The sequence below is a fragment of the Numida meleagris genome, chromosome 6, assembly GCF_002078875.1.
Source record: "Numida meleagris isolate 19003 breed g44 Domestic line chromosome 6, NumMel1.0, whole genome shotgun sequence".
NCBI lineage: Eukaryota > Metazoa > Chordata > Aves > Galliformes > Numididae > Numida > Numida meleagris.
This window is the reverse complement of record NC_034414.1, coordinates 38407084-38430011: the sequence shown is the minus strand read 5'-3', so window position 1 is coordinate 38430011 and position 22928 is coordinate 38407084. Positions and strand designations below refer to the sequence as shown.

The following is a 22928-nucleotide window of genomic DNA, read 5'->3' as shown; positions in this document are numbered from 1 at the left end:
TACAAAAACCTGTTGCATTAAAAAGCAAGAAAGCTCATCTCACCACCATTTGAGGGAATTAAACCAAGTTCTTAAATATCAATGGCAAGAAGATGCATGTTTTATTTTTTTGCTTGTAAGTAGGGGTATCTTCCAAGGGGGAATGTCTTCAGATAGTGAAATTTGCTGTATTTCTATTGACTTTGCTGAGCATGGATCATTATATTAATTGTGTCTTTCCTCTGAGGTTTCATGGTAGTAGGTATTCCATTCAGGGGCAGAACATCTCTTCTGACTGAGTTGCTAGTCAGTATTATAGAACACCTGAACAGGCAGGGCACCTTGGTGTTTCTTTAAACGGAAAGAAGCATGGATCTGTGACTGGTTTCCCATGTACATTCCTGGCATTTGAAGACATTCAGTGTTCTGCTTGTAACCCTGGTGACAGAACTGATTTCACTATAATTATCTCACCTTTTCAAGATTGATATAATTTCAGATATATCTTTTGAGGAGAAAATTGATATACGGTTACATTTTTGGGTAGCATTCAGACACTGTAGCTAATATAGCATCCTTCATGTAGCAGTAAAGTATTTGCTGGTTTGTAGTTTTTAGATATCAGTCCTCTTAATCTCAGCCAAAACTGTGAAGTTCTGAGTATGAAGTACTGTTTTTTAGGGAGACAGTATTTTCTTCAGAGAAATGGTCACGAAACGTCCAAAGGGATTTGAGAGTTCTATTTATTCCCTTTACATTTAGCCCCTGTAAAATTGCAGCACTTCGAGACGAATTATAAATATCACTGCATTTAAGGAAGAGAGCATTTTGGAAATAATTTAGTTAGGCTGGTAATCTTAAAAGAAATTTAACACAGTAAAGAAATATGTTGTTGTTTGCAGCCGTTTCCTTTACTATGTATAGCTGTGCAGGATAAAATATCTCAAATTACATATGGGTAAATGTGCAAAACCCTTTTGAAACAAACAGGGACTCCATCCATTACTCACAAAGAAAAAATTTGTCCACTCCATCTGACAGACAATGGAAGAGCAGCCTCTCTTATTTCAGCTGCAGAATGGAGCTGAGTTTACTTATTATCTCTTCACTGAAACTGAGCAAGGAAATGAAAGTAAATGAAAACTTGTTAAAATTGTCATTGTCAAATGGAAATGTCAGAAACTCCTTTTGATAGAACAAGCTCACAATTTATTCACAAATTCATTTTGTAATCCCTACGTCAAGGGTGCTGTATAATCAACATTTTAATTCTGTGAGCATTTCTATACAATCTGTAATATTCTACTTGCTCTTGCTTCTTTCTAAGAGTTAGTATAATTTTACTGATTTCCTGCTGTGTAATCTTAGGGGTTTGGGTATTTTTTCATGTGATATAAGTGACTCACTATGAACTCTTTGTTTTGGAGAACAGCTTAATCTTTAAATAGATATATTCATGTAAGTTGCAAGAATGGCAATTTTGTCATCGTTGAAGCAGAGATAGAAATGCACATTCAAGGAATATGCAAATCTGTTGAAATAATTTAAGCTTGAAATGTGTCTGTAAAATGGAACTTTCCCAGTGAGTCAACGAAATATTCCACAACTGATTTAAACAAAAACATTTGTGATGCTTAGGACTTTTGCTATTGTGTCTATAATCGCACAAATAATACCAAATAATTATTGCAAATGCTAGTTGATGGCCTATGGTCACCTGATGCTTACCTTCTAGCAAAGAAATTCCCTTCAGCGTATGCTGTGCTCTGGTGGTTTGTCCAGCCTGGTTTGGAAATGGCTCAGTTATCTTTGCCAGTCTCTTTACAGTAATTGTTATGTTTAAATGTATGCTGGTTGGCTACAGTTTGCCAGTGCTAAGTGTTTATTTTGGCAGGCTGGATACAGTCAAAGAATAAATATTAAAATAAATGTATGAGCAGAACTAATGGGTGATCAATTATGAATGGGGTGGGCTGGGGAGAAGAGGAGGTCCTGTTTGCATGGCAATAGCTTTAAACAAATCAGGAAATACCACTCTGACCAAATTCAACTTAAAGAATAACCATAGCTGCCTGCATGATACCCAGTTAAATTTTATTACTTATTCCACCTTGCTTGTGGAAAGTGTTCTCAGTGTGTGACTTTTCATTTTAGGGTCTGGTGATCTTCCTGATGGATAACTCATTTCTCAAACTCTTGAAAAACATTTGTATAGGAAACAGTTATTTAATTCACAGTAAATCTGGTTAAAAATTGAAGTCTCATCACAACCTGTTTCTTTTTACTTGTGAGCAGCAGGAAGCTGTTTGTATCATGGAAATGAGAATAGACAATTAAAAGGAAATATGTCTGTGAACAACTGAAGTAGTAGCATACATCATATAGAGACAGCACAGATCTAGTTTGTGTTCGTTGAAGTTCAAGTCCAGCTGCAGGAGGAAGATTAACTGAAAAAAAAGCATAATCCTAGAGTTACCTTTGGTTATCTTCAGTACTTGTACATCTCTGAAGACTGTTCAACATTTCAGGCGCAGTGTTTTGCACACCTAACACTCATGCAATAAAACAGAAGGCAATCTCTTCCAGTTAGAAATGATCAAGGAATTTTTGCAGTTTTATCTTGCATGTTTTATTAAGCAGAAGGGCTTTTGTTTAATTTCCTAAACGATCAGAAAAAAAGGTGCCAGAGGCCAGTTGTTTATAAGATTGAGCTTAATTAGTTAAAATAGAGTGGTAAAGTAAAAACTTAACAGTGAAGAAAATACAGATGTGGAATAGATTTATTGCAACAACTAGCCATGGTCAACACTGTAAGAAAAATCCACCTTCTAATAAACAAACAGAAAATTCCAAATAACATTAACATTAAAAACATTTCAGGTAATGGCTCTCTTCAGAGCTGAAACCCGGCTGCATATAGATGTCCAGGTACTGAGACCTCTGCAGTAATTCAATATCTGCATTGATTCTTCCTCACTGGAAGACCACTAAAATGTTCCGTGTGTGAAAGAATAAAGCATACTATGGTGTATAGCATGTAAATTCACTTCTCAGCTTTGTAGTGTAGGCAGAGGTCAAAGGAAAGCTTCATGTAGGTTGAAAACTCATCTGTGTGTCTTGAGTCAAGGCACTGTTGGTCATTTCCATAAGTCATTTGCATGAGGTGATCCATTTATCATTTTCCCCTCACCTCTACTTGTTTTTAATTTGTCATCTATGCATCTTTTTTTTTTCCTTTTGACATAAGAAATACAAATTTTTGTTTATTTCCATCATACGGTCTACAATCTACCATTGCACTTATCTTGTTACTGTAATTTTCAGTCAGGAGAGGCATTATGCAAGATTCGAATATATTTGAAGGGGAGGATGACTAGGTGAAGGTCATGTAGAAAACAGGGATGATAAATGGTTGTTTCATCTCTATGTCAGACTCAATAATGCACCTAATGTCATCCTGTCATCTCAGAATGCTGGCTAAGTGAGATAATATATGAATGAAATATAGGAAAAAAGAGACTTTTAAAGTATACACTTTGGTTAGACATTCAGCCTTGAGCTCTTGGGTAAACAAGAGTACATCCAAAGAAAATCAATGTTGTAGGTAGCATCTGTTCTTACTTTCCTAAACAAACAATTCACAAACTTTTGGATCCTCTCAGACTTTGTCCTTTGGTAGTGGGAGAAAGCTTGCATCTTCCCACTCTTTTTCCCAGCTCTTCTGAGAGCTTCAGAGTAACAATCTGCCTGTCTCTATGAGCCATATTGATAGGACTCCTTCTTCTCTGTGTATGTCTTTTCCTCCTTCTCTCTTCCCTTTCACCTTTTTCTCATCTCTCTCCTTGTTATCTGATGCCAGAACCACTTTAGTAGCCTCCCACTTTATTGGAATTTGCCAACACCTGCAAAAAGTGATATCTGAGGCTAAGTGTACACTAGAAATTAATGCAGACCAACAAGAGAAGACATGTAGAGGGAGAGATTTAGTGCTGAGGTATGGATGTCTAAGATAGATACATTGTGCTGTTTTTTTTTTTGTTGTTGTTTGTTTTTTTTTAAATTTGGATTAGCACTAATCTGGTTGGTGGATTTAGCACCTGTTTGTGGCAGCAGTACTCAGAGTCGCTCGTGGAGCATCCACTCAGTTCCTGCATTCTACAATGTGAATCAGAGTGTGCTATCTTGGAATATTAGGAGATTCACTTGAAAAGTGGCCACCTGATCCAAATTAACGCTAGAATGAATAAGGGATTTTGATGATTTTAAAGTACTCAGGACAGGAAGTATGAAATGCTGGTACAGCTGTGGTCAAACTTCCATAAAAGCCAATACATCATTTGGGGGATTCTGTGGAAGATGAATAACTCAGTATTCCCTGTACTGATGGAAATGAATGTATCACATTGTGCTAGCACATGGTTGCAAGATAATAAAACCATGATTATAAAGATAGAGCTGTCTAATTAGGTTAGAAAGGAAGTAAATGTCATACAGTGCATTACAGTTCTCAATTTTATGATCTGTATTACTACCAGAAAATATGGAAAAATGTGTGCAGGTGATTCCTAACTAGGCAGCATCACTAGCAGTGATGAAAAAACAACTGCAAGTGCAGCTCCTTTCCATCTGTTTTTCAACATTCATTTTCAAATGTGTTTCAGGTAACCATGGCCATGATCCTGGTGGCCTGACAGGCAGGAAAATACTGAGATCTTTCTTTCAGGTGGTCATGATGGATTAAAGCTGCTGAATTCATCTAATTACCATTGTCATGCTCTGAGATAGACAGAATTATCTCCAGAATTACAAATTTGAGTTGACAGTGAGGATTTTTCTAATATTGTCTACAGAAGAACTGGGGGGAGAAGATTTTCAGGAGGCTGTACTTGGCACTGTTTTATCATTAGAATGCTCTTTACATGTTTTCTTCTGTTATTGCTGCCTCTCACCCTCTCTCTCTCTCATCTCTGATGGTGCTATCTTCATGCACTTGAGGTGTTACCTAATCCCACAGAAACCACTCTGAAACATGTTTTGAATGTTTAGTTTCAGTGTTGGTTGTAGAATTTCCTTTTGAAACAAATATTAGGTATTGAGTGTGTCCCAATTTTGAATTAAGGCCTTCCAGAAAAACTAAAGGAAAATGTTCATTACTGACTGCTTCATAAAAACGCTTTGCTTGTCACTTACACTGGGTTTGACATTATACTCATTAGCAAATTCTGTTTCAGGTTTAGGGTACAATTGAATGGGAACAATTCTACTGACTTCAGTTAAAGCATCATCAGACTCATTTTCTGGTGTGAAGAGAAATATAAACAAGACAGCTTTGGAAACTGCTAACATTTATCTTATGTGGTCATTTTAAAGCTCTCGTCTTATTTAAAAAAAAAAAAGCACCCTTCTGCAAAACAGATATAAAATAGGCCCCAGGAGGGTGTTCCAGAGTTCTGTCTCATCTTTCAATTTTTCGTAAACTACTAACACCTGATTTGTCAAACACATTGCCTGAAATGTTTGTCATTTGGATTCAATCTTTAACTTCTTTGGATTGTGAGATTGAACATGTCTTAAAGATCATCATTATTTTAAGGCATACTGATCTGCAGAGACGTAACAGTATTCAGTATCATCCCTGTGTGCCATGTATTGGATAATGAGTCGGATAACTGCTGAACAGTGATTGACATCAGAGGTAAATCAGTACTTGGCATCCTTCTGGATAAAATTCTCCTCAGTCACCTATAACCTGACAGGTCTATCTAAGCTCCCTGTTTTTATCTGCTCTGTTAAGATTCTAGGCCTAAAGAGTTTCTAAAACATGCAGTCCAAGTGGTTTCAGGCCTGCTTAATTGAAGCTCAATGTCAGGTAGCACTGCTTCTTTCTGCAGCTGTGCAGAGGCTCAGTCAATGCACCTGGGCTCTCTTCTGGCAGGGCCTAAGTGAATTGGGAGTTTTCTATACTTTCCATGCATCACCACGCCTTCAAGAAAACAAGGTGAAAAGCAGGAAAACATTTCCTGCTATCTTGTTCCAAGAAAGAAAAGAGGAATTCATCTGCAGATCTGATCAAATTCAATTAAGACTCCAACAGGTTCTTTGTGTTTGTGTGGTTTTACTCTTGCAGTCTTGTTTGTGGACCTTATTTTGAGCTGGTCTGAGTGGAAAGATCTCTGTGACAGCATTTTAAAATGCACAGAAATGTGGCTTGGTGAACTAGGAGGATATCTGTTGCAGTAACATCTAAGGATATTAAGTCATTCTTCAAATGTTATGAATAAAGAGGAAATGGATTTCACAGTAACGGTCATAGACCTTTTTTCTCCCTTCTACCCTGCAGTTTAATTAAGGTGGTTATGAATCAGCTGAACAATGCAGTAGTGGGTTCTAACTCCCCACCCAAAACTTTTGCTCTCTGCACGTTTCCTCATATATTCAGCCCTTTTTTTTGCAGTTGATTTTACTCTTATGATTTTATAGTCTGCATAAATTTATTTTCTTTCTCATAAGTAAATAATTCTAAGTGTGATTTGCAGTCAGATATAGTTACAAAACCGTTTTAGTACTTCCCTGTTGTCTTACTTTATCTCTAATCTGGACTAGTTAATCTGAGATAAATAAACCATGAACACTGCAAACCAAGATGTTTCAGTACCATTAAAATATATAAAGATAAATATAGGAAGTGGTACTTTTAACTTTTAAACTTAAAAAAAGTTTTTAATTAACATTTTTAAATGTTACCTAGTAAGAATAGGACCTTGGTGGTGTTCTAGATTTTCTGGGTGTGTACATGGATGAGGGAAGATTTATTTATTTTTAGACACTGAAAAATTTACCTGAAAAGTCTTATTTCTCCACACCTTTATAAGCGGGTAACTCACGGAAGTGTACTCTGGATTCTAAGGGATGTTAGGGAAACAGATCTGTGAGACAGGTAACATAAATTGTCATGGCCAGCCTAGTCAATGAACAGCGATCCTTCATTTCTTAGAGGCTGGGTTCTTGAGGGCAAAAAGGATGTGGATCCTCTCAGGAGAAAAACTGACCAAAGGATCAATAGGTGACTTACTGAGCAGAAGCCATGATGGTCCTGGCATGAACTACAGATATAGCACTGAAAAGACTTGTTCAGAACAGATAGAAATTTCAGGCTAAAGTCCAAACGTTGTACAGATTAATCCCAACATCTGTTTTAATGAAGAATTTCAGTTGTTTCAGGTGAGTGAGCCACACAGAGTGTTTCCTTGTGGTATCATTCCAGAAGTCTCCCTTGCCCTTCCATTAATGGCATAACAATACAGTTCCCACAGTGCTAGAAGAGCAGGAGCTTTGACAGAGTGAGAATGCTTTGGGCATGCAGTATTTCAGATTTGTGTGGTAGTAAGCTTGCTGTTTTTTGTCTTCTGTTCAGTCTTACAATTTTATCAAGCTTTTCCTTTGTTCATCTTCATTTGTTCTTTGATTGTTGGCCTCCTGGGAGAGTTTTTTAACCTCATTTTTATCAGTAGGTCTATTTCTGTTTAATATCCTAATTTCCTAGTTAGCAAGCCCTAATACAGGACCTTCTTTAATGACATATAATTCCTACAGACTATTAGTTTTACAGTAGCAATAATCCCAGAGAAATTGATTTGTTACAGCAATTATAGCTAATTTGGGTCTGCTACCCAAATCTGCTATGTGCTGTCAGTATCCCCTTGTAACTCTCTCATGAAATCCTTAGTTATAAATAATAATTATAAAAGAGAACATGTTTCAGTGTTGATAAAGAATGACCGCTTTCTAATACTGTGTAATCAATGCAAGGACAGCTAGGGTAATTAAGCACTGCCTGATCCTCCAAGTGACCTTTATGATTTGTCATTGAGATGAGAAGTTAAAGGTATTTTTCAAATGCCTTGTGTTGTGGAAATACAAGTCTTGGCTTGAAACAGTGATTGAGCACCTGGTGGGAAGGCAGGGCCAACCCAGGGGAGCTCAGGTGCATGGAATGCAGCTGGGTGACCGGAAGGGGTGGAGCCAGGATCCATCCCATCCCAGACTTCATGTAAGGGTTGGCAGTGGAGGCAAAGATCTCTGTGAGGATTTCTGTATGTCTGAGGCCTTCTGAAGGTAAGCAGTTTCTTTCTTTTATTTCTGTAGTTGCTGTTGTGTTTGAGAAAATCCTCGCTTGCTGTAGCCTGGGATCTTGCTGCTCTGCTGTTACTGTTGTGCTTTCCATCACATTACACCTTGGAAAGTTTAACTCTCTCCCTTGGCAAGCATCAGAAAGTATTTTTCCTCCATGTAAGAGACTGTATTATACATTTTTTCCATCGCGTTCCTGCAAAACACAAAGCTGTGTCTACAAACAGGCACAGAGCGTGGGGTAGAGCAGCCTATTTCTCATAAGAACTGAGATTGCAAGCCTTGTTTATGCATACTGGACATATCTGATGAGTTGACTTGGTATTGCCACAGAAGTGGAATAAAAAATGAGAAGTTCACATTCTTATATGTGTTACATGCTGTTGTTTGCCTATTGTGGTCAGCAGAATATCTCTTTGTTACAAAGCTAGTAACAAAGCCAGTGTGTGGTGATCACTTAATAAGAGGTCTGACTGGATGACTCCTGTGAGGTGTAATCTCCGTGGATCTACAAAAAGAAATAAGTGTGTATTCTCAGACAGAATCAGATGTACTATCCTTTGCTGAGCTCCTGTCATAGTAGTGCAGAAAAGAGAGGGGAGGAAGTAGGTAAGAGAAGGAATAGCACAAGTAACTACATTCTCTCCTTTCACCTTCCACTGCAGCACACAGTTTGATGGTGGGAGGTGAGCAGCCATCCATAACAGCTCCTGATTCTGGTCTTCCCTCAATTATTTTTGTAATGATTATATGAGGAGAAATCAGTGTCCTGCTATCCTTGATGATGGGTAGACACGTAATAAAACAGAATTCTCAACCCAAACAATTTATGGTCTGAGATAACAGGAAGCAAGCAGAGGCAAAAAAAAGTATTGCAATTTCCTGAAGAAGCTGCAGCAATGAGAGAGAGCGCACAGGACTTCATAGATATTTTATAGAAATATTGAAATATATGCAGGGACACTAGACTCAGGGATGTAATTCCTCTAATTACTATAAATTAGTTACAACTATACTCAGAAATATTACCAGTAATTTTAAACAAAGCTTTTAGATGAAAAAAGCTTAAAGCAAAGCATTGTATGAATCAAACCTAATGGTTTTGTGCACTGGATTATAACTGGGTGACCTTCTGCAGGAAGGACTTTTGTATATAGCCCACTCCATAAGCTTTATAAAAGCAAGGCAGCAGAACAGTAAAAACTTGATGAGGCATTCCTTTGTCTCAATTTTGCTGAGCAGAAAAAGGATTCTCAGTAATGAGTCACAACAATGGCTCTGTGGCCAACATCCTAAGAGGGAATAGAGCTATTCTCAGTGCTGGTTAGGGGATATTAATTCAAGTTAAATGAGATAAAAAAGATTACAGACTTCCAATGCAGCTACAATTAAATCTGACTAGCACCAGATATCACCAGTTAAAGTGAGTACAGGGTATGGTCAGCGTCATGAGATACAGTAAAGCTTATTCATAAATTTTAGGCTTCTTCAAGGCCAGGCACCAGGTGAATGGGATTTTGTCTGAATTTAGCTCTTAGGCTTGGCAAGGGAAAGTGTTCAGATACCAAAATTGAAACCAGAAGCTGAAAATATCAGCAAGACCAGACTTGGGAACTGAGTTCCTGCAGTAACACTGTGGCTATCTAAAAACTCAATCTGTAGTTATTATCCAAAACATTATTAACTCTACAGATATGCAAATGTCCAGATCGGCCTGTTTCTTTGGTCCAGCAGTCAGCTCAGTGCCAAGACTGGCATGGTTCCACGGCTGAGTCCTTCCATATCCACATCTCCTGAGATCTCTGGGCAAGGACATTAAGACACTGGGCACTGGACATAGATATCATCTCAACATGAGGAGGCAAAAAACGAACATGTACTGATAAGAGTGAATTTACTCAGAGAAAGCAATCTGTTTCAGAACACAGCCAAACACACAAAAAAATCTTGCCCAAGTGGAAGTCCTCCATCTTGAGCTTAGTATGAACTGTCATCATCTAACATGTTCATGTGGATATCTGCTACTGCACATGAAGCAAGTTTCCTCTCAGATTGTTCATTTGCTTTAAAGATACTTGGAAGGAGATGGCTGATTGCTTCTGTAATCTTAATTCATTTCAGCATGATCAATAGAAAAGAACCTGTGCAGGTGCAGTTTCATTTACTTAGAATGCAAAGCCTTCTCTCTTCTTAAAGCATGTTAATATGTTTCATCTTGTAAGGTAGATGAGTGTTCAAAACAAATGTGAGCTTGCATCCATCTACGTGATCTTATCATGTCTTTGAGGGAGATCACATGGCATTTGCAGGACAACTGGGGGATCAGGCCCAGCCAACATGGGTTTGTGAAGGGCAGGTCCTGCTTGACCAACCTGATCTCCTTCTATGATCGAGTGACCCGCCTGGTGGATGAGGAAAAGGCTGTTGATGTGGTCTAGCTAGACTTCAACAAAGCCTTTGACACTGTCTTCCACAGTATTCCCCTGGAGAAGCTGGCAGCCCGTGGCTTGGACAGGTGCACTCTTTGCTGGGTAAGGAGCTGGCTGGAGGGCCGGGCCCAGAGAGTGGTGGTGAATGGAGTTAAATCCAGCTGGCTACTGGTCACGAGTGGTGTTCCCCAGGGGTCGGTGCTGGGGCCTGTCCTCTTCAATATCTTTATTGATGACCTGGATGAGGGCATTGAGAGCACCCTCAGAAAGTTTGCAGATGACACCAAGCTGGCAGGAAGTGTTGATCTGCCTGGGGGTAGAGAGGCCCTACAGAGAGATCTGGACAGGCTGGATCTCTGGGCTGAAGCCAATGGGATGAGATTCAACAAGACCAAGTGCTGGGTCCTGCGCTTTGGCCACAACAACCCCGGGCAACGCTACAGGCTTGGGGCAGAGTGGCTGGAAGACTGCGTAGAGGAAACGGACCTGGGGGTGTTGGTCGACACTCGGCTGAGCATGAGCCAGCAGTGTGCCCAGGTGGCCAAGAAGGCCAATGGCATCCTGGTTTGTATCAGAAATAGCGTTGCCAGTAGGAGTAGGGAAGTAATTGTCCCTCTGTACTTGGCATTGGTGAGGCTGCACCTTGAGTACTGCGTCCAGTTTTGGGCCCCTCACTGCAAGAAAGACATTGAGGCCCTGGAGCATGTTCAGAGGAGGGCGACGAAGCTGGTGAGGGGTCTGGAGCACAGGCCTTATGAGGAGCAGCTGAGGGAGCTGGGATTGTTCAGTCTGGAGAAGGGTTGTAGCGAGCTGGGAGTCGGCTTCTTCTCTCTTGTAACTAGTGACAGGACAAGGGGTAATGGCCTCAAGTTGCGCCAGGGGAGATTTAGGCTGAACATTAGGAAGTACCTCTTTTCTGAAAGAGTGGTCAGGCGCTGGAATGGGCTGCCCAGGGAGGTGGTGGAGTCACCGTCCCTGGAGGTGTTCAAGAAACATTTAGATAACAGTGTTGAGAGACATGGTTTAGTGGGGTTATTGGTGGTAGGTGGATGGTTGGACTGGATGATCTTGTAGGTCTTTTCCAACCTAGCTAATTCTATGATTCTATCATCCTTCATATAGACCCAGGGTTCAGTTTTGGCTTTTCTTAGTTGCTGCTGTTTATATTTTTAACATACCTTTTTATACAACAACAACTATTGTAAATAGGTATTTAGGCATGCAAAAAAGTCATTGAAAACACCTGAAGAAGGAAACCTTTAAGTCTTTGCTGCTGGAACTGTTTAAATGTGTTGTTTTAATAAGTCCACTGTTTTCACTATGATTACAAGTATGAACATTAGCCACATTTAAATTAGTTCCATCAATGAGGCAGAAATCTGAAAATGACACAACTGCATTAGTATATGTCATTGCTTGCAGAAAGTATGGTATTTGTAAAGTATTCAAGGAATATTGTGTGTTCTCACTAAAAAAAAAATCTTTATGTACGGTTATCCTTTATTGTGTCAATTTGGGAACTTTGTTAATGTAGTAGAAGAGTTGCTGGCTGGCATAAATGAATCAGTTACATGCCAATGCTAGGTTTTATTGGGCCTCCACTTTTTAAAACACAGGAGAGTGCCTCCTTGTCATCTCTGCTTCATTGTTAAGACATTTTAAAAACACTTAACGTGACTTCTAGCAGGCCTCTTTATAAAAAGAACTGATGATACTCTCACCAGTGACAACACAAGTCTTTATTTCACACAAAAGTAATTAAAAAAAAAAACACCCTGTACTATCTGCTTGGGTGAGAGAACTTTACAGCCACGTTCTGTAAGGGGAAAATCTGCATTAGTATATTGCAGTCCAATAGGCAAAAAGAGATAACTCAGGAAATGGGAAGAAGTAACTGCATTGTGACCCTTCATCCTTTGGCTGTCAGTCTAGAGCTGAAAAGTTTAAAACGTTCATCAGCTACAGCCTTCATGCTAGCAGGCAGAAAATAGATGTCCTCAGAGTCAGCCAAATCTTTAGGATTTAGAGATAAGGACCAGTACATTGAATTTAAACCAGGCCCCACTGGATGGCCAATGTACAATTTAGAGATTAGTATAATGTTTTTCATCTCTTTGTTCTGGCAGACTGCTGCATTTTGAATTAGCTGCAGCTTCCAGGCAGCCGCAAGCTTAGTCCTAGTAGGCATTACCGCTCCCTGTGACAAAGATGTCACCACTGATCCCAGAATGTCATCTGGCATCTTGGGAGAAAGGCTGCAGCCTTTTAGCCTGCCCAAATAGTAAAAGGCATTTCTGGATACAGTTGCTATGGGGATACAGAAGCAAAAATGAATCAAATCACCTTGAAAATTAGACCACTAAAGAAACATAAAACGTTCTGAAGCTTGAAATATCACCTGTTGGTGTTAAATCTCACAACTGTGCCATTATTTCAATATCTGAATAACAAACTCTTTCTCAAATACCAGGAAGTAGTGTAAAGGGCAGAAGTAGCAGCATCTTACTGCGAAGATGGCGTTCATTGTATTTTTGTGAGAAGTGCCAAGAAAAGTAAGACTCCTGTGAGGGGTTAAAAAAAAAAAAAAAAAAAAGGGAGGGGGATGGAATGGGATGAGGAAGTTTATCTGTGAAAAAGGAATCATACAGGTGCATATATTTTTCTTCTTCTTGGCTGATTAGCCACCACAGTTCAATATTGCTAATATTAGACCTTGTGAATATAAGGAGAGTAAAGTGCTATGGTTATACTGAAAGTATTCAAAGGCTAATTGTGATCCTCAAGGGAAAATCCTCTCTCCAGTACTCCCAACGAATTTCATTTATCTACAGCTGCCCACGCATTATCTGTTTATGCAGCGTACCTGAGGGGAAGCCCATCTAATGACTTAGTCACTACTCTCACAGATTCAAGAGGGTATTGAGTAACTTGACTCCTGGGATTTTCTGTGTTCCTTCGTATGTCTGGACCTACACTGCTCTGTAAGAAACAAGGGTTTAGTTTCACAGAATGGCACAGTTTGGTTCTTGAGACCAACAGAGCTTAGTGGAATTCAGGATAGATATTCAAGTGCCTTGGACAACAGAAAGTGAAGTATATGCAGAGAAAGAAAAGGGTTCTCAGAAACCAGTATGCTGAGAAAGAAACAGTGAGGTTGCCAGCCGTGGATTCTCAGAACCAGTTTAGGCAACCTCTGGAAGGTAGATATGCATCGACTCCCAGGACCGTGGGATGCACCTCTTGCAGCTTCCTTCTTAACTCCTATATTCCTCACACCTTTTCCACTCGTGGAAGGTTTTACCAAAAAACCTCAGTAGAACAACAGAGATTTCCTTTTTCTTGATACCTCCAAGTAAGTATCCTGTCAAAAAGTCATTGCAGGTCAGAAATAATGCTTGGTTTTCAGTATGTACTCTCCTATGTATTCATAGCAGCACAAGGTTGTTAGTTTGGTCCCAGCACTCTGACAACCTCTCAACAAGATCAGGAAACAAAGACAAAAAGTGTACTCAGTGGTTTGGGGCTTTTGGTTGTGTGTGTGTGTTTAGGGAATGTGGCCTAACAAGTCAGTTTACTTCCTTAAATCATTGCTGAAATGAATGTTGGTCCAGGAAAGATTCTGACTGTCTGTGCTCCTGAGATACTACAGCAAATCTCAGAGTCCCAGTTCCTCAACAGAGGATAAAAAACAGTGCTGATCCCAGGAGTGAAGAGCATCTTGGAGAATCTAAAGCAGCTTCGTGGCCAAAAGCATCGAAGAACTAATGTAGCTTCTATTATCTTAGAGAAATATTCCAATCAAACAAATTGTTAGATTTTTCCAAACCAAAATGCTTCCAGAAATCTATACCTGTGACAAATCTATTAAAAAAAAACAAAAAAACAAAAAACACTTGTTTGGCTTCCAAATATGCTATACTTTTGCTAGTGCCAGGAATTCCTCTGAAATGGAAATTCAGCACTCAAAACAGCTGTGTAGGCTGGAGTCTTCCCACCTTTACGGGACCAGGAGTGTTAACATGTTTTCCAGGGGTGTTAGTATGACAAACACGAGTGCTACAATCCACACAGGGCAAGAGAAAGCTTTTGCATTATCCCACTGGACCTAAACTCCTGGAGTCAATTAAGTAGTTTTCAGCCGCTTGTTGTCTCTCTAAGCAACATCTCCCTCAGTATTTTGAGGGGAAAAAAAAATGCTTTGAGTAGGAAATAAGCAAGAAAATCTTGATGTGTGTTTGTGAGCAGAATTTGTCCTTTTCAATCACAGCCATAGCAGCATTGCACTTTGAAGCCTTTAAACATTAACCAAGAATAAAGAACATTTTCTGCTGTTTGGGGGACTTGCGTTACATGATCAAGGTCTCTTAGCAGTTGAGAGGATTATCCTGATTCTCTCTTTCATCTGCCTCTAGTTTTCCAGGGAAAGCATTATCACTTAGGCTCCAAGTCAGTAGCTGGTGGATTGCCTTTCCCTTGAGTACTGCGCATTCTTGATGTGCTTACACTCAGCTTTTTGCCTTTTTCTGAGTATTATGTACAGATCACATAGCAACCTATAAAAGCCAGGGGAGAAGAAGTAAAAATCATAATCCTCTCTTGGATAGTCAGGGAGCAGTGAGGACAGCTGCTCCTAAGGGAGGTGAGCTGGGAGCAGGGGAGACCCAGGGTGAAACTCAAGCCAGTCTGTGCTCTCACTGACCAGGGATCTGTGCTGTAGCGCCTGAACGCAGCAGGCAGAGGCTGGTAGCAGCATCCATCAACACCTCCATGCAAGGCAGACCGACTGGACTGGGGACAGATAGCTCTACAGTCTACAGAACAGCAACTTGATGCTGTCCCTCATTCTTCAGTAGTGTGAAAGGGGCAGAGGGATAACACTCATCTTTAGCTATGTCGTTTGCAAGCGGGTAATACATGAGTCAGTGACAAAAATATAACTCCTTGTGAGTAGTCCTCACGAGGATCATCACTGGCAATTATCAGGAAGTGTGTGGCAGTTGTTGTCATGCAAACAGAGAAACATACTGATTAGTAAAAGGAAATTCCTGATTTGGGATGAATTTAGACTACGACTGACAGTTATTAGTGGTTATTCCAATCAAAAAAAGAACACAGGCATCTTCTAAGAGTAACAAAAGGAAGATACATCTGCAAAACAAGGTTTCCTGCTTCCTGGTTTGAAAGGAAGCTTAAGACTGATTATTTAAAAACCTTTGACTGAAATCAGCCAATCCCCACAGTCTGCTCACCAACATCATTCGTTATTGAATGTTTTATGTTGTCAGTTGAGGACAACAGAAAGGGAAATAATCCGGGTGTTTAAACCTCATCCTGGAAAACCTTGTGCCTTTCTCTTTCCTCTGTGACAGCTGAGACCTTTGTTGTTGTTTTCTTCATTCTAGTCATTAATGAGGAAATATGTGTTTAGAGAGCATTTTCTTGAGATTTCATGTAACTTGTGCCTTTTCTATTGTTCCATGGAACTAATAGGTCATGTCTATTTGGAGAGGAGAATGAGATCACAAAATGAATATTTGAGCTTGTGAATTAATTCTGATTCTCAATTTGAAAAATTCAGAATGTGTAGGCTCTTGTCCTAATTTTCTTTGGAGCCAAACCTAGCTTTGCTACCAGGCTGAAGTCTGAAAGGCAGGCAGAAAGGTTATGGTTTGAGGACCATATTAAAGATGCAAAGGTAAAACAGATACTGTCCACACTCAACACACAACACAAACATCAGTGATTTTATGGGGCATTAAGGCAGATAGAGGCATCCATCCATGAAAGGATAAACTAACCTTGCAAACCCAGTTTAAGAAATTCAGCTTGCTTTATATTAAAACTTAATGCTTTGAGGTTTACTCTCCGCTATCCAGTAATCATGAAATTGATCAATAAGAGGCAGCACAATGGGCATTCTGGCCTTCCACACCAAATCCATTACTCAGAAGGAGGCTGATGGTGAAATGCTGCCAATCCACATATCAGTAGGCATAAATTACTGCAGAAATCATTTGAACTACTTAAATCATATCTAATAACTTCATGATTCTATCATGTGCCATTTTATTTTAAAAATATAAAATAAGGAACTAACAAATATTAATGCAAGAATGTGCCATTCATCAAGTTTTCAATTCTATGTTAAGTGAAGAAGCTGAGATTGTGATTGTGGTTTAGACTCTCAAACAAGCAGCAGCTGCCACTGCAGCCCCTAGCAGGACCATGTACAGGTGTGTACATGGAACTGAGTAACCTTTTTTTCCCTATTTCCTCACCTCTCTGTGAGGAAAATGATGCAGTGAGGATCTGCCTGGATGAGGAGGGCTGGTTGCCTCAGCTTATCCATTGAGTCCAGACAGCAGCTGGTATTGATATAGGCTGCACTCAGCCTCCACTAGGCTTCACTTCAGTGTAGGATCAGCACTGAAAAAAATCTTAATTTTGTCCCACCTCTTCAATATGCCTGGACTGTACATCCTCCACCCATCATTTGTGTAGATAAAGGACAGGCTGAGTAGAAGCGTAGAATCATTAAGGTTGGAAAAGACCTCTAAGATCATCTGGTCCAGCTGTCCACCTACCACCAATGTTGCCCACTACACTATGTTTCTTAGTACCACATCTACATGTTTATTGAACGCCTCCAGGGACATTGACTCAATTATCTCCCTGGGCAGCCCCTTCAAGCATCCCACTACTCTTTTGGAGAAGTTTTTCCTAATATTCAACCTGAACCTTTTAGTTCCTCACTCTTCCACTAGTTTTCAAAGAAGGAGAGGAGATATTGCTCAGAAATTTGTTATTCAAAGACCTCAGAGAAGTTCATGGGCACTAGTCTGTGGCTCATGGACAGAAAGGGCAGCCTCCTCTGTTTCTGGCTCCTATTACTGCTTGTTCTCTGGTGTAACCTGATCAAGTCTGTATCCATCCAGGCCTCAGACTAATTGTACACAGGGACCTTTTTATTGTAGGTAGTCCTGAAAAAAGGTGAAAAGAAGAAATCCATATGAACAGGTGAAAGGAATGGAGTGATATACATATATTCTTCAAACTTTTATTTCAGTGCTGGCATTTGAAGTGTCGATTAGATTTTGCTACTTCTACTTAATGCAAATGCTTTAGTTTAGGCCACATTTTCAATGCAATTGGCATAGAACTTTTAGTCACAAACAGCTTGCTTGGCTTTCAGTTCAGAGAAGGATCTAGGCAACTTTTGGAGAAGAGGAGGCTCAGGGGGGACCTTATCACTCTCTATAACTACCTGAAGGGTTGTAGCGAGCTGGGAGTCGGCTTCTTCTCTCTTGTAACTAGTGACAGGACAAGGGGTAATGGCCTCAAGTTGCGCCAGGGGAGATTTAGGCTGGACATTAGGAAACACTACTTTTCTGAAAGAGTGGTCAGGCGCTGGAATGGGCTGCCCAGGGAGGTGGTGGAGTCACCTGGAGGTGTTCAAGAAACGTTTAGATATAGCGTTGAGAGACATGGTTTAGTGGGGTTATTGGTGGTAGGTGGATGGTTGGACTGGATGATCTTGTAGGTCTTTTCCAACCTAGCTAATTCTAAGATTCAGTCACAGAAAACCATAATTTTTTTTATCTTGCCATCTGGGCTAGCTAAAAGCAATTCAAATAACCTTATGAAAACCTACGAAGAAGCCCTTTAAAAAAAAAAATGCACTGACTATTCCAGCATCTTGCAAAAAGTAATTTTCTTGGAGTTTTGAAGACCATGAAAATGGGGCTCTAGATTGTGAGTGCTGTTTCATCCATGCCTCCATATTGGCACAAATATGAGTTTGAAATACTCTAAGCTCTTGAAAATCTAATCTATTTCTTCACACTATGTACGACAATTTTGATTTGTTCTTCCTTCTTTCTGTGCTTCTCTAGATACAATAAAACAGTCTTAGAGATCTTACCATTTTAAAGTACCTTTCACCAAGGTACTTTATAGAATTGGAGTAGCTTCCATCTTTTCTGCAGTACTCATAAAGCTATTCAGCTCAGAAGGGAAGTAAGACTGTTTAAAAGAAGTATATTTTGAGGCAACAGCTTGTCCTCGCTACCTTTTACTGACAGTTCTAGCACATCACTCAGATGCGCCCACTCATGGGTTTGGGACACTCTGAGATGTTAGATTCCCCTTTGTTTTCAGAAGTGTAATAACAAAAAAAAAACAGGGGAAATTGTCAAGACTTTTCTCTTTTAATTTGCTGATGAAACAGTGTAAAGTACAAAGTTGATTTTTTTAACTTTCTTTTGACCCGAAAAAAATGCTGTTTTTTACAAGTGCCATATTTAACTAGAGCTTAATTACCCTCAAGTTTACAGCACTGGCATGATGTTTACTCTTCTATTATCAACAAATCCTACAATTACTCCAATTACTGCAGGATAGGATTATCAAATATATCTGGGAAATTTTTTCAGCAGAATTCCTAGTGACTTCCCTGGGACTAATTATCCCAAATATATATTATACCAAATATACCTGCTGTGCTGCAATGTGGGATGTTTAAGATCTCCCAGTGCCTTTCTGAAGGAGACGTATAGTGTGGTTAACTTCTCTGAGCTCTGCCAGTTTCAGTAGCTTTATAGTGAGGTGAGGCCTATAGTTGCAGGGAAAGCAGAAGATAATGGAGAAGGCGGTTGGAAAGAGATGATGGGAAATGAAAATCTGCTGTGTATCAAAATGCCTTATGACATTCCTGTCACCAGTATATCCTAGAGCTAACGTGACTAGTCAAGCCAGGATTTCTGCCTACTGAAAGTATGCTTTCCATTTCTCCTTTACTCAAGGTTCTGTCTTAATTAATGGGTTTGTTCTTGATGTGAAATACTATGGCCCATACCTCCAGATCAGCTTTTGGGACCATACATTAAATAGGCCATGGACCAGACTCACTTTTGATTCCATGACATGGATTTGGTGGAGCTTTTGATAGTTTTCTTGGATAAATGTCTTCAAAGGATGCAACTGTCTAACAGCAGGAACTTACTGAAATCATTACCAGAGGTCTTGTCTGGAGACAGAGAAAAAATCTCGATAAACTCTGCATTCAAAACCATGAATTAGATTCTCCTGGGCAGATGCGACAGAGAGGCATGTAAGCTACTGCTGCTGTTTAACAGAACATCAGAGAATTTGAAGGATCCCACATGAAGTCATTTCAGTTCTTCATAGTTCTCCACTTTTGGTCAACATGACTTACAAAGGTCTTGAAGATATGCTAGATTAATATTAAAAAGTTGGGAAAAGTCTTTGTAGCCTTGATCTCACATAATCAATTACAGGGCAATCATGATCTGTCTAGTGGATGGCAAATAAAAGCACATGAGATTTGTACAATGAGGATACAATGTAAGCAAGTTACACATCTAAAAGTTAAATTCAGATCTCCTAGCTCCTACACGACAGTAATGACACAACTTTCTGCATAGGATGGTTAAAACCAGCAACTGAGCCTAGTCAGAGTTAATTTCACTGGAAATTAAGAGTGGATGTTCCCAAGATGCCAAGAATAAATGAATAGGAAATATGAGAACTACCATTCCCAGAAGGACCAATTATCCTAAGAAAAAAGCCATTAACTCATCAAAACTGATAAGCATATTTAAGCAAGTTTTATATTTTTCATTTTATGACTTCAAAGTGATGATCACTTTGGTCATTTTTGAAGAAAGAGAATGAATCTGGTCTGGATTTCTGCAGGCTGGTTTTTTGCTGTTACAGTTAGTAGTTCTCAAAAACAGCATTATAAAGTGAGAAAAAGAATGAGAAAGCCTCTTCTAAGCCATTTAATTATGCCAGAACTTCTCTCTACCATCATTTTGATAATTTGAGCATTAAAAAAGTGCTGACATCAGTGATGTTAGAGAAAGGATAAATAAGTGCAGCTCTCTTAGAAGTATTTCCCTGGAAATATGGAGCCCCACAAAGCCTACAGTAAACTAGAAAAGATTAAAGTTCTGTGTGTGTGTTTGTGTGTGTGTCTATGTACATGTGAGAAAGTGTCTTGGTTTTCATCCAGCTTCTTCCTCACCTTTCAAAAGCCATTATCACTGATGAAAAAAATACGCAACATACCGTACATGTGATTGCCATAGACATTCTGGCTCTTCTTCCCCCATACTAGTATGTTGTGTATTAGTTGACAATTTTCAAACACTATGAAGATTTGGTTGGTGTTCAAAAGAGATTCCATTCTTTGCCACAGTCAGAAGAATGAAACGTTACAGGTATATTATTCTGGATGTACTTAAAATGACTAATTTTCCACTCTGTGTTATATATTCAACATTAGTAGTGAATATCATCAATGAATAGAGGACTTTCAACCTCTCAATTCTTGAACAGCCAAATCAAAACTAAGTCTCTAAATGGAAAGTTTATAAACTAAGTATTTCTTTAGTGCATTAGCTCTATTTATTTAGTTAGTTCTTTTTGCATACACAGTGGTGGAATCCAGAGGCAATATAACAGCTTTCAAACAGCAGCAATATGTAAAAAAAAAACTCTTGAGCTCATGTCATTGATGTGTTAGCTTTGCCTTCGAATGAAGATCTTTCCCCAGTGTCACAAATGAACTGTAGACAGGACAAGGTGGTTTGGGCACTAATGGACAGCCAAATATTTTCCATGGCCCAGAGGGGTACCCATTCACTGCAGCCTAGAAAAAAATAAGCTAAACAGAAGGGAACAGAGGAAGGGTGAAAGGGTTAATTAAACTTGTATTTAGTGAGTAATTTATTCACAAATTGCTAGGCAGAAATTGAGGAAAAAAGAAGGCCTGTAACTCCTTCCATGTTTCATCTGCAGTAACAGCAACAACATTCCAGACAAACATCAGAAAATGATGCATGAATTGAAACTCTTCCTACCAGCAAGGAGATGATGAGCATTCCATCAATGTTATTTAATTTGTAGGAAAGATGCCTCCTGGGAAAGGATAAGTTTCATTCTTTAATACTTATATCAGGACAAGCCAATGGTCCTCCCTTGGATTTTTTCTGTAGACATAGACATGTACTGTTTCATGTCCCATATCACATCTCTCTGTTAGATCCTAGCCTTCATTGCATCAAAAATACATTTCAGTATTAAAAATGAGAGACATGGGTAAGGGGCTTTAAATGCTCCTTCCAACTTTTTCTTAAGTGCCTTTGAAATGAATGTATTAATGTTAATTTTTGGCATTCTCAGTTAAGATCAATTTATTAATCAATTTGGCTTGTATGGATTATTGCTCTTAAGGTGTGTGGATTGACCACTTCTGATAAATCTTGCACTCTAACTTGAGGATAGTCATTTTTCATTCTGAATAGCTTTTCTGCTTGATTTCTCATGGTAGAAATGTCATCTTCCTGAACCTCGTACTAAACATGTTTGTCCAAACAGATTTGCCAGGAACTACAAATTGCTGCTGGACCACTTTTAGTTTGGTGGCTGGACCACAGTCAGTATAGGTAGACTAAACAGCTACTGGAAAATATCTGACATGTGCTGTTGCAGCTTGGCAATCTCTTTCATCTTCACAAAATAATTGAATGCCTAGTCTCTACTTTATCTGTGTGTGCCAAGGTGTGATGAGCATAAACCTGTGAGTTTTGGTAGGCTGAGAAATGAAGGTGATGATTATAATTCAATATTTAGAATGCATTTGACTGCAGTCTTAAAGCTGTTTTGTGTTCTTAGTGCACTTGCCTTCTCTGTGGAAACTGATATCTTAAAATGAGTCAATACATCATTAAATCCTTCTTGCATGCCTGCTTGCAATTTTCATACACCACAAGGACATTTTTTTTTTTCAGGCGTTTCAAGTCCAAAAGTAATCATTATAGTAATTACTGCTGTGATTCTCTCAGGAATCCTATAGAATTTCTTTTTTTCTTCATTTTCTCTGTGTTCTCTTTAAGCATGTAAGGACCTTCGTGTGTATCAAGGACATCTCCTAGGGTAGCGAGTAACCTGTGGGAAGAGAGTAAGTGCTGAGGAATACATCCTACAGAATATTGTTTATTTCTCACGTTTGGCAATTTAAAGACAGTCTGTGATGGAAACTGCATAGGGACTCCCACAGTTAATGGTTCTTGATGGATCTGTTCTTCATGTATTTCCATCTCTTTCAACAGATAGATGTTCGAGATAAAATCAGTAATGATTTTCAAGTGACCAAGTAAAGCAGATGCTACCACATATTCTGGTAAGGTAGTCCAGTGGTTAACTGTCTCCACTGTTAAAGTGTGTACCTTATTTTTACTTCAAAATTTGTCCGACTTAACAGCTTCATCTGTTGGCTTATCCTCTGTGAGGTCAAAGAGCTTCCAGCTCTCTGTGAGCTTCTTCCCACATTGGTGTCCACATATAGTCATTATGTACTTTTATATT

The 22928-nt window shown here is 39.2% G+C and overlaps 1 long non-coding RNA gene across 2 annotated transcripts in view; it reads left to right on the top strand.

Annotated features, from left to right (window-relative positions):
• LOC110401958 overlaps positions 8035-22928 on the top strand; it is a 59651-nt gene continuing 44757 nt past the window's right edge. Inside the window, exons 1-2 of one of the 2 annotated variants that reach the window (XR_002440715.1) lie at positions 8038-8094; positions 22673-22743. This is a non-coding gene — a long non-coding RNA (uncharacterized LOC110401958). Of the gene's footprint in view, positions 8095-22672; positions 22744-22928 lie in introns of both variants that reach the window. The other variant, XR_002440716.1, reaches the window with a different exon arrangement.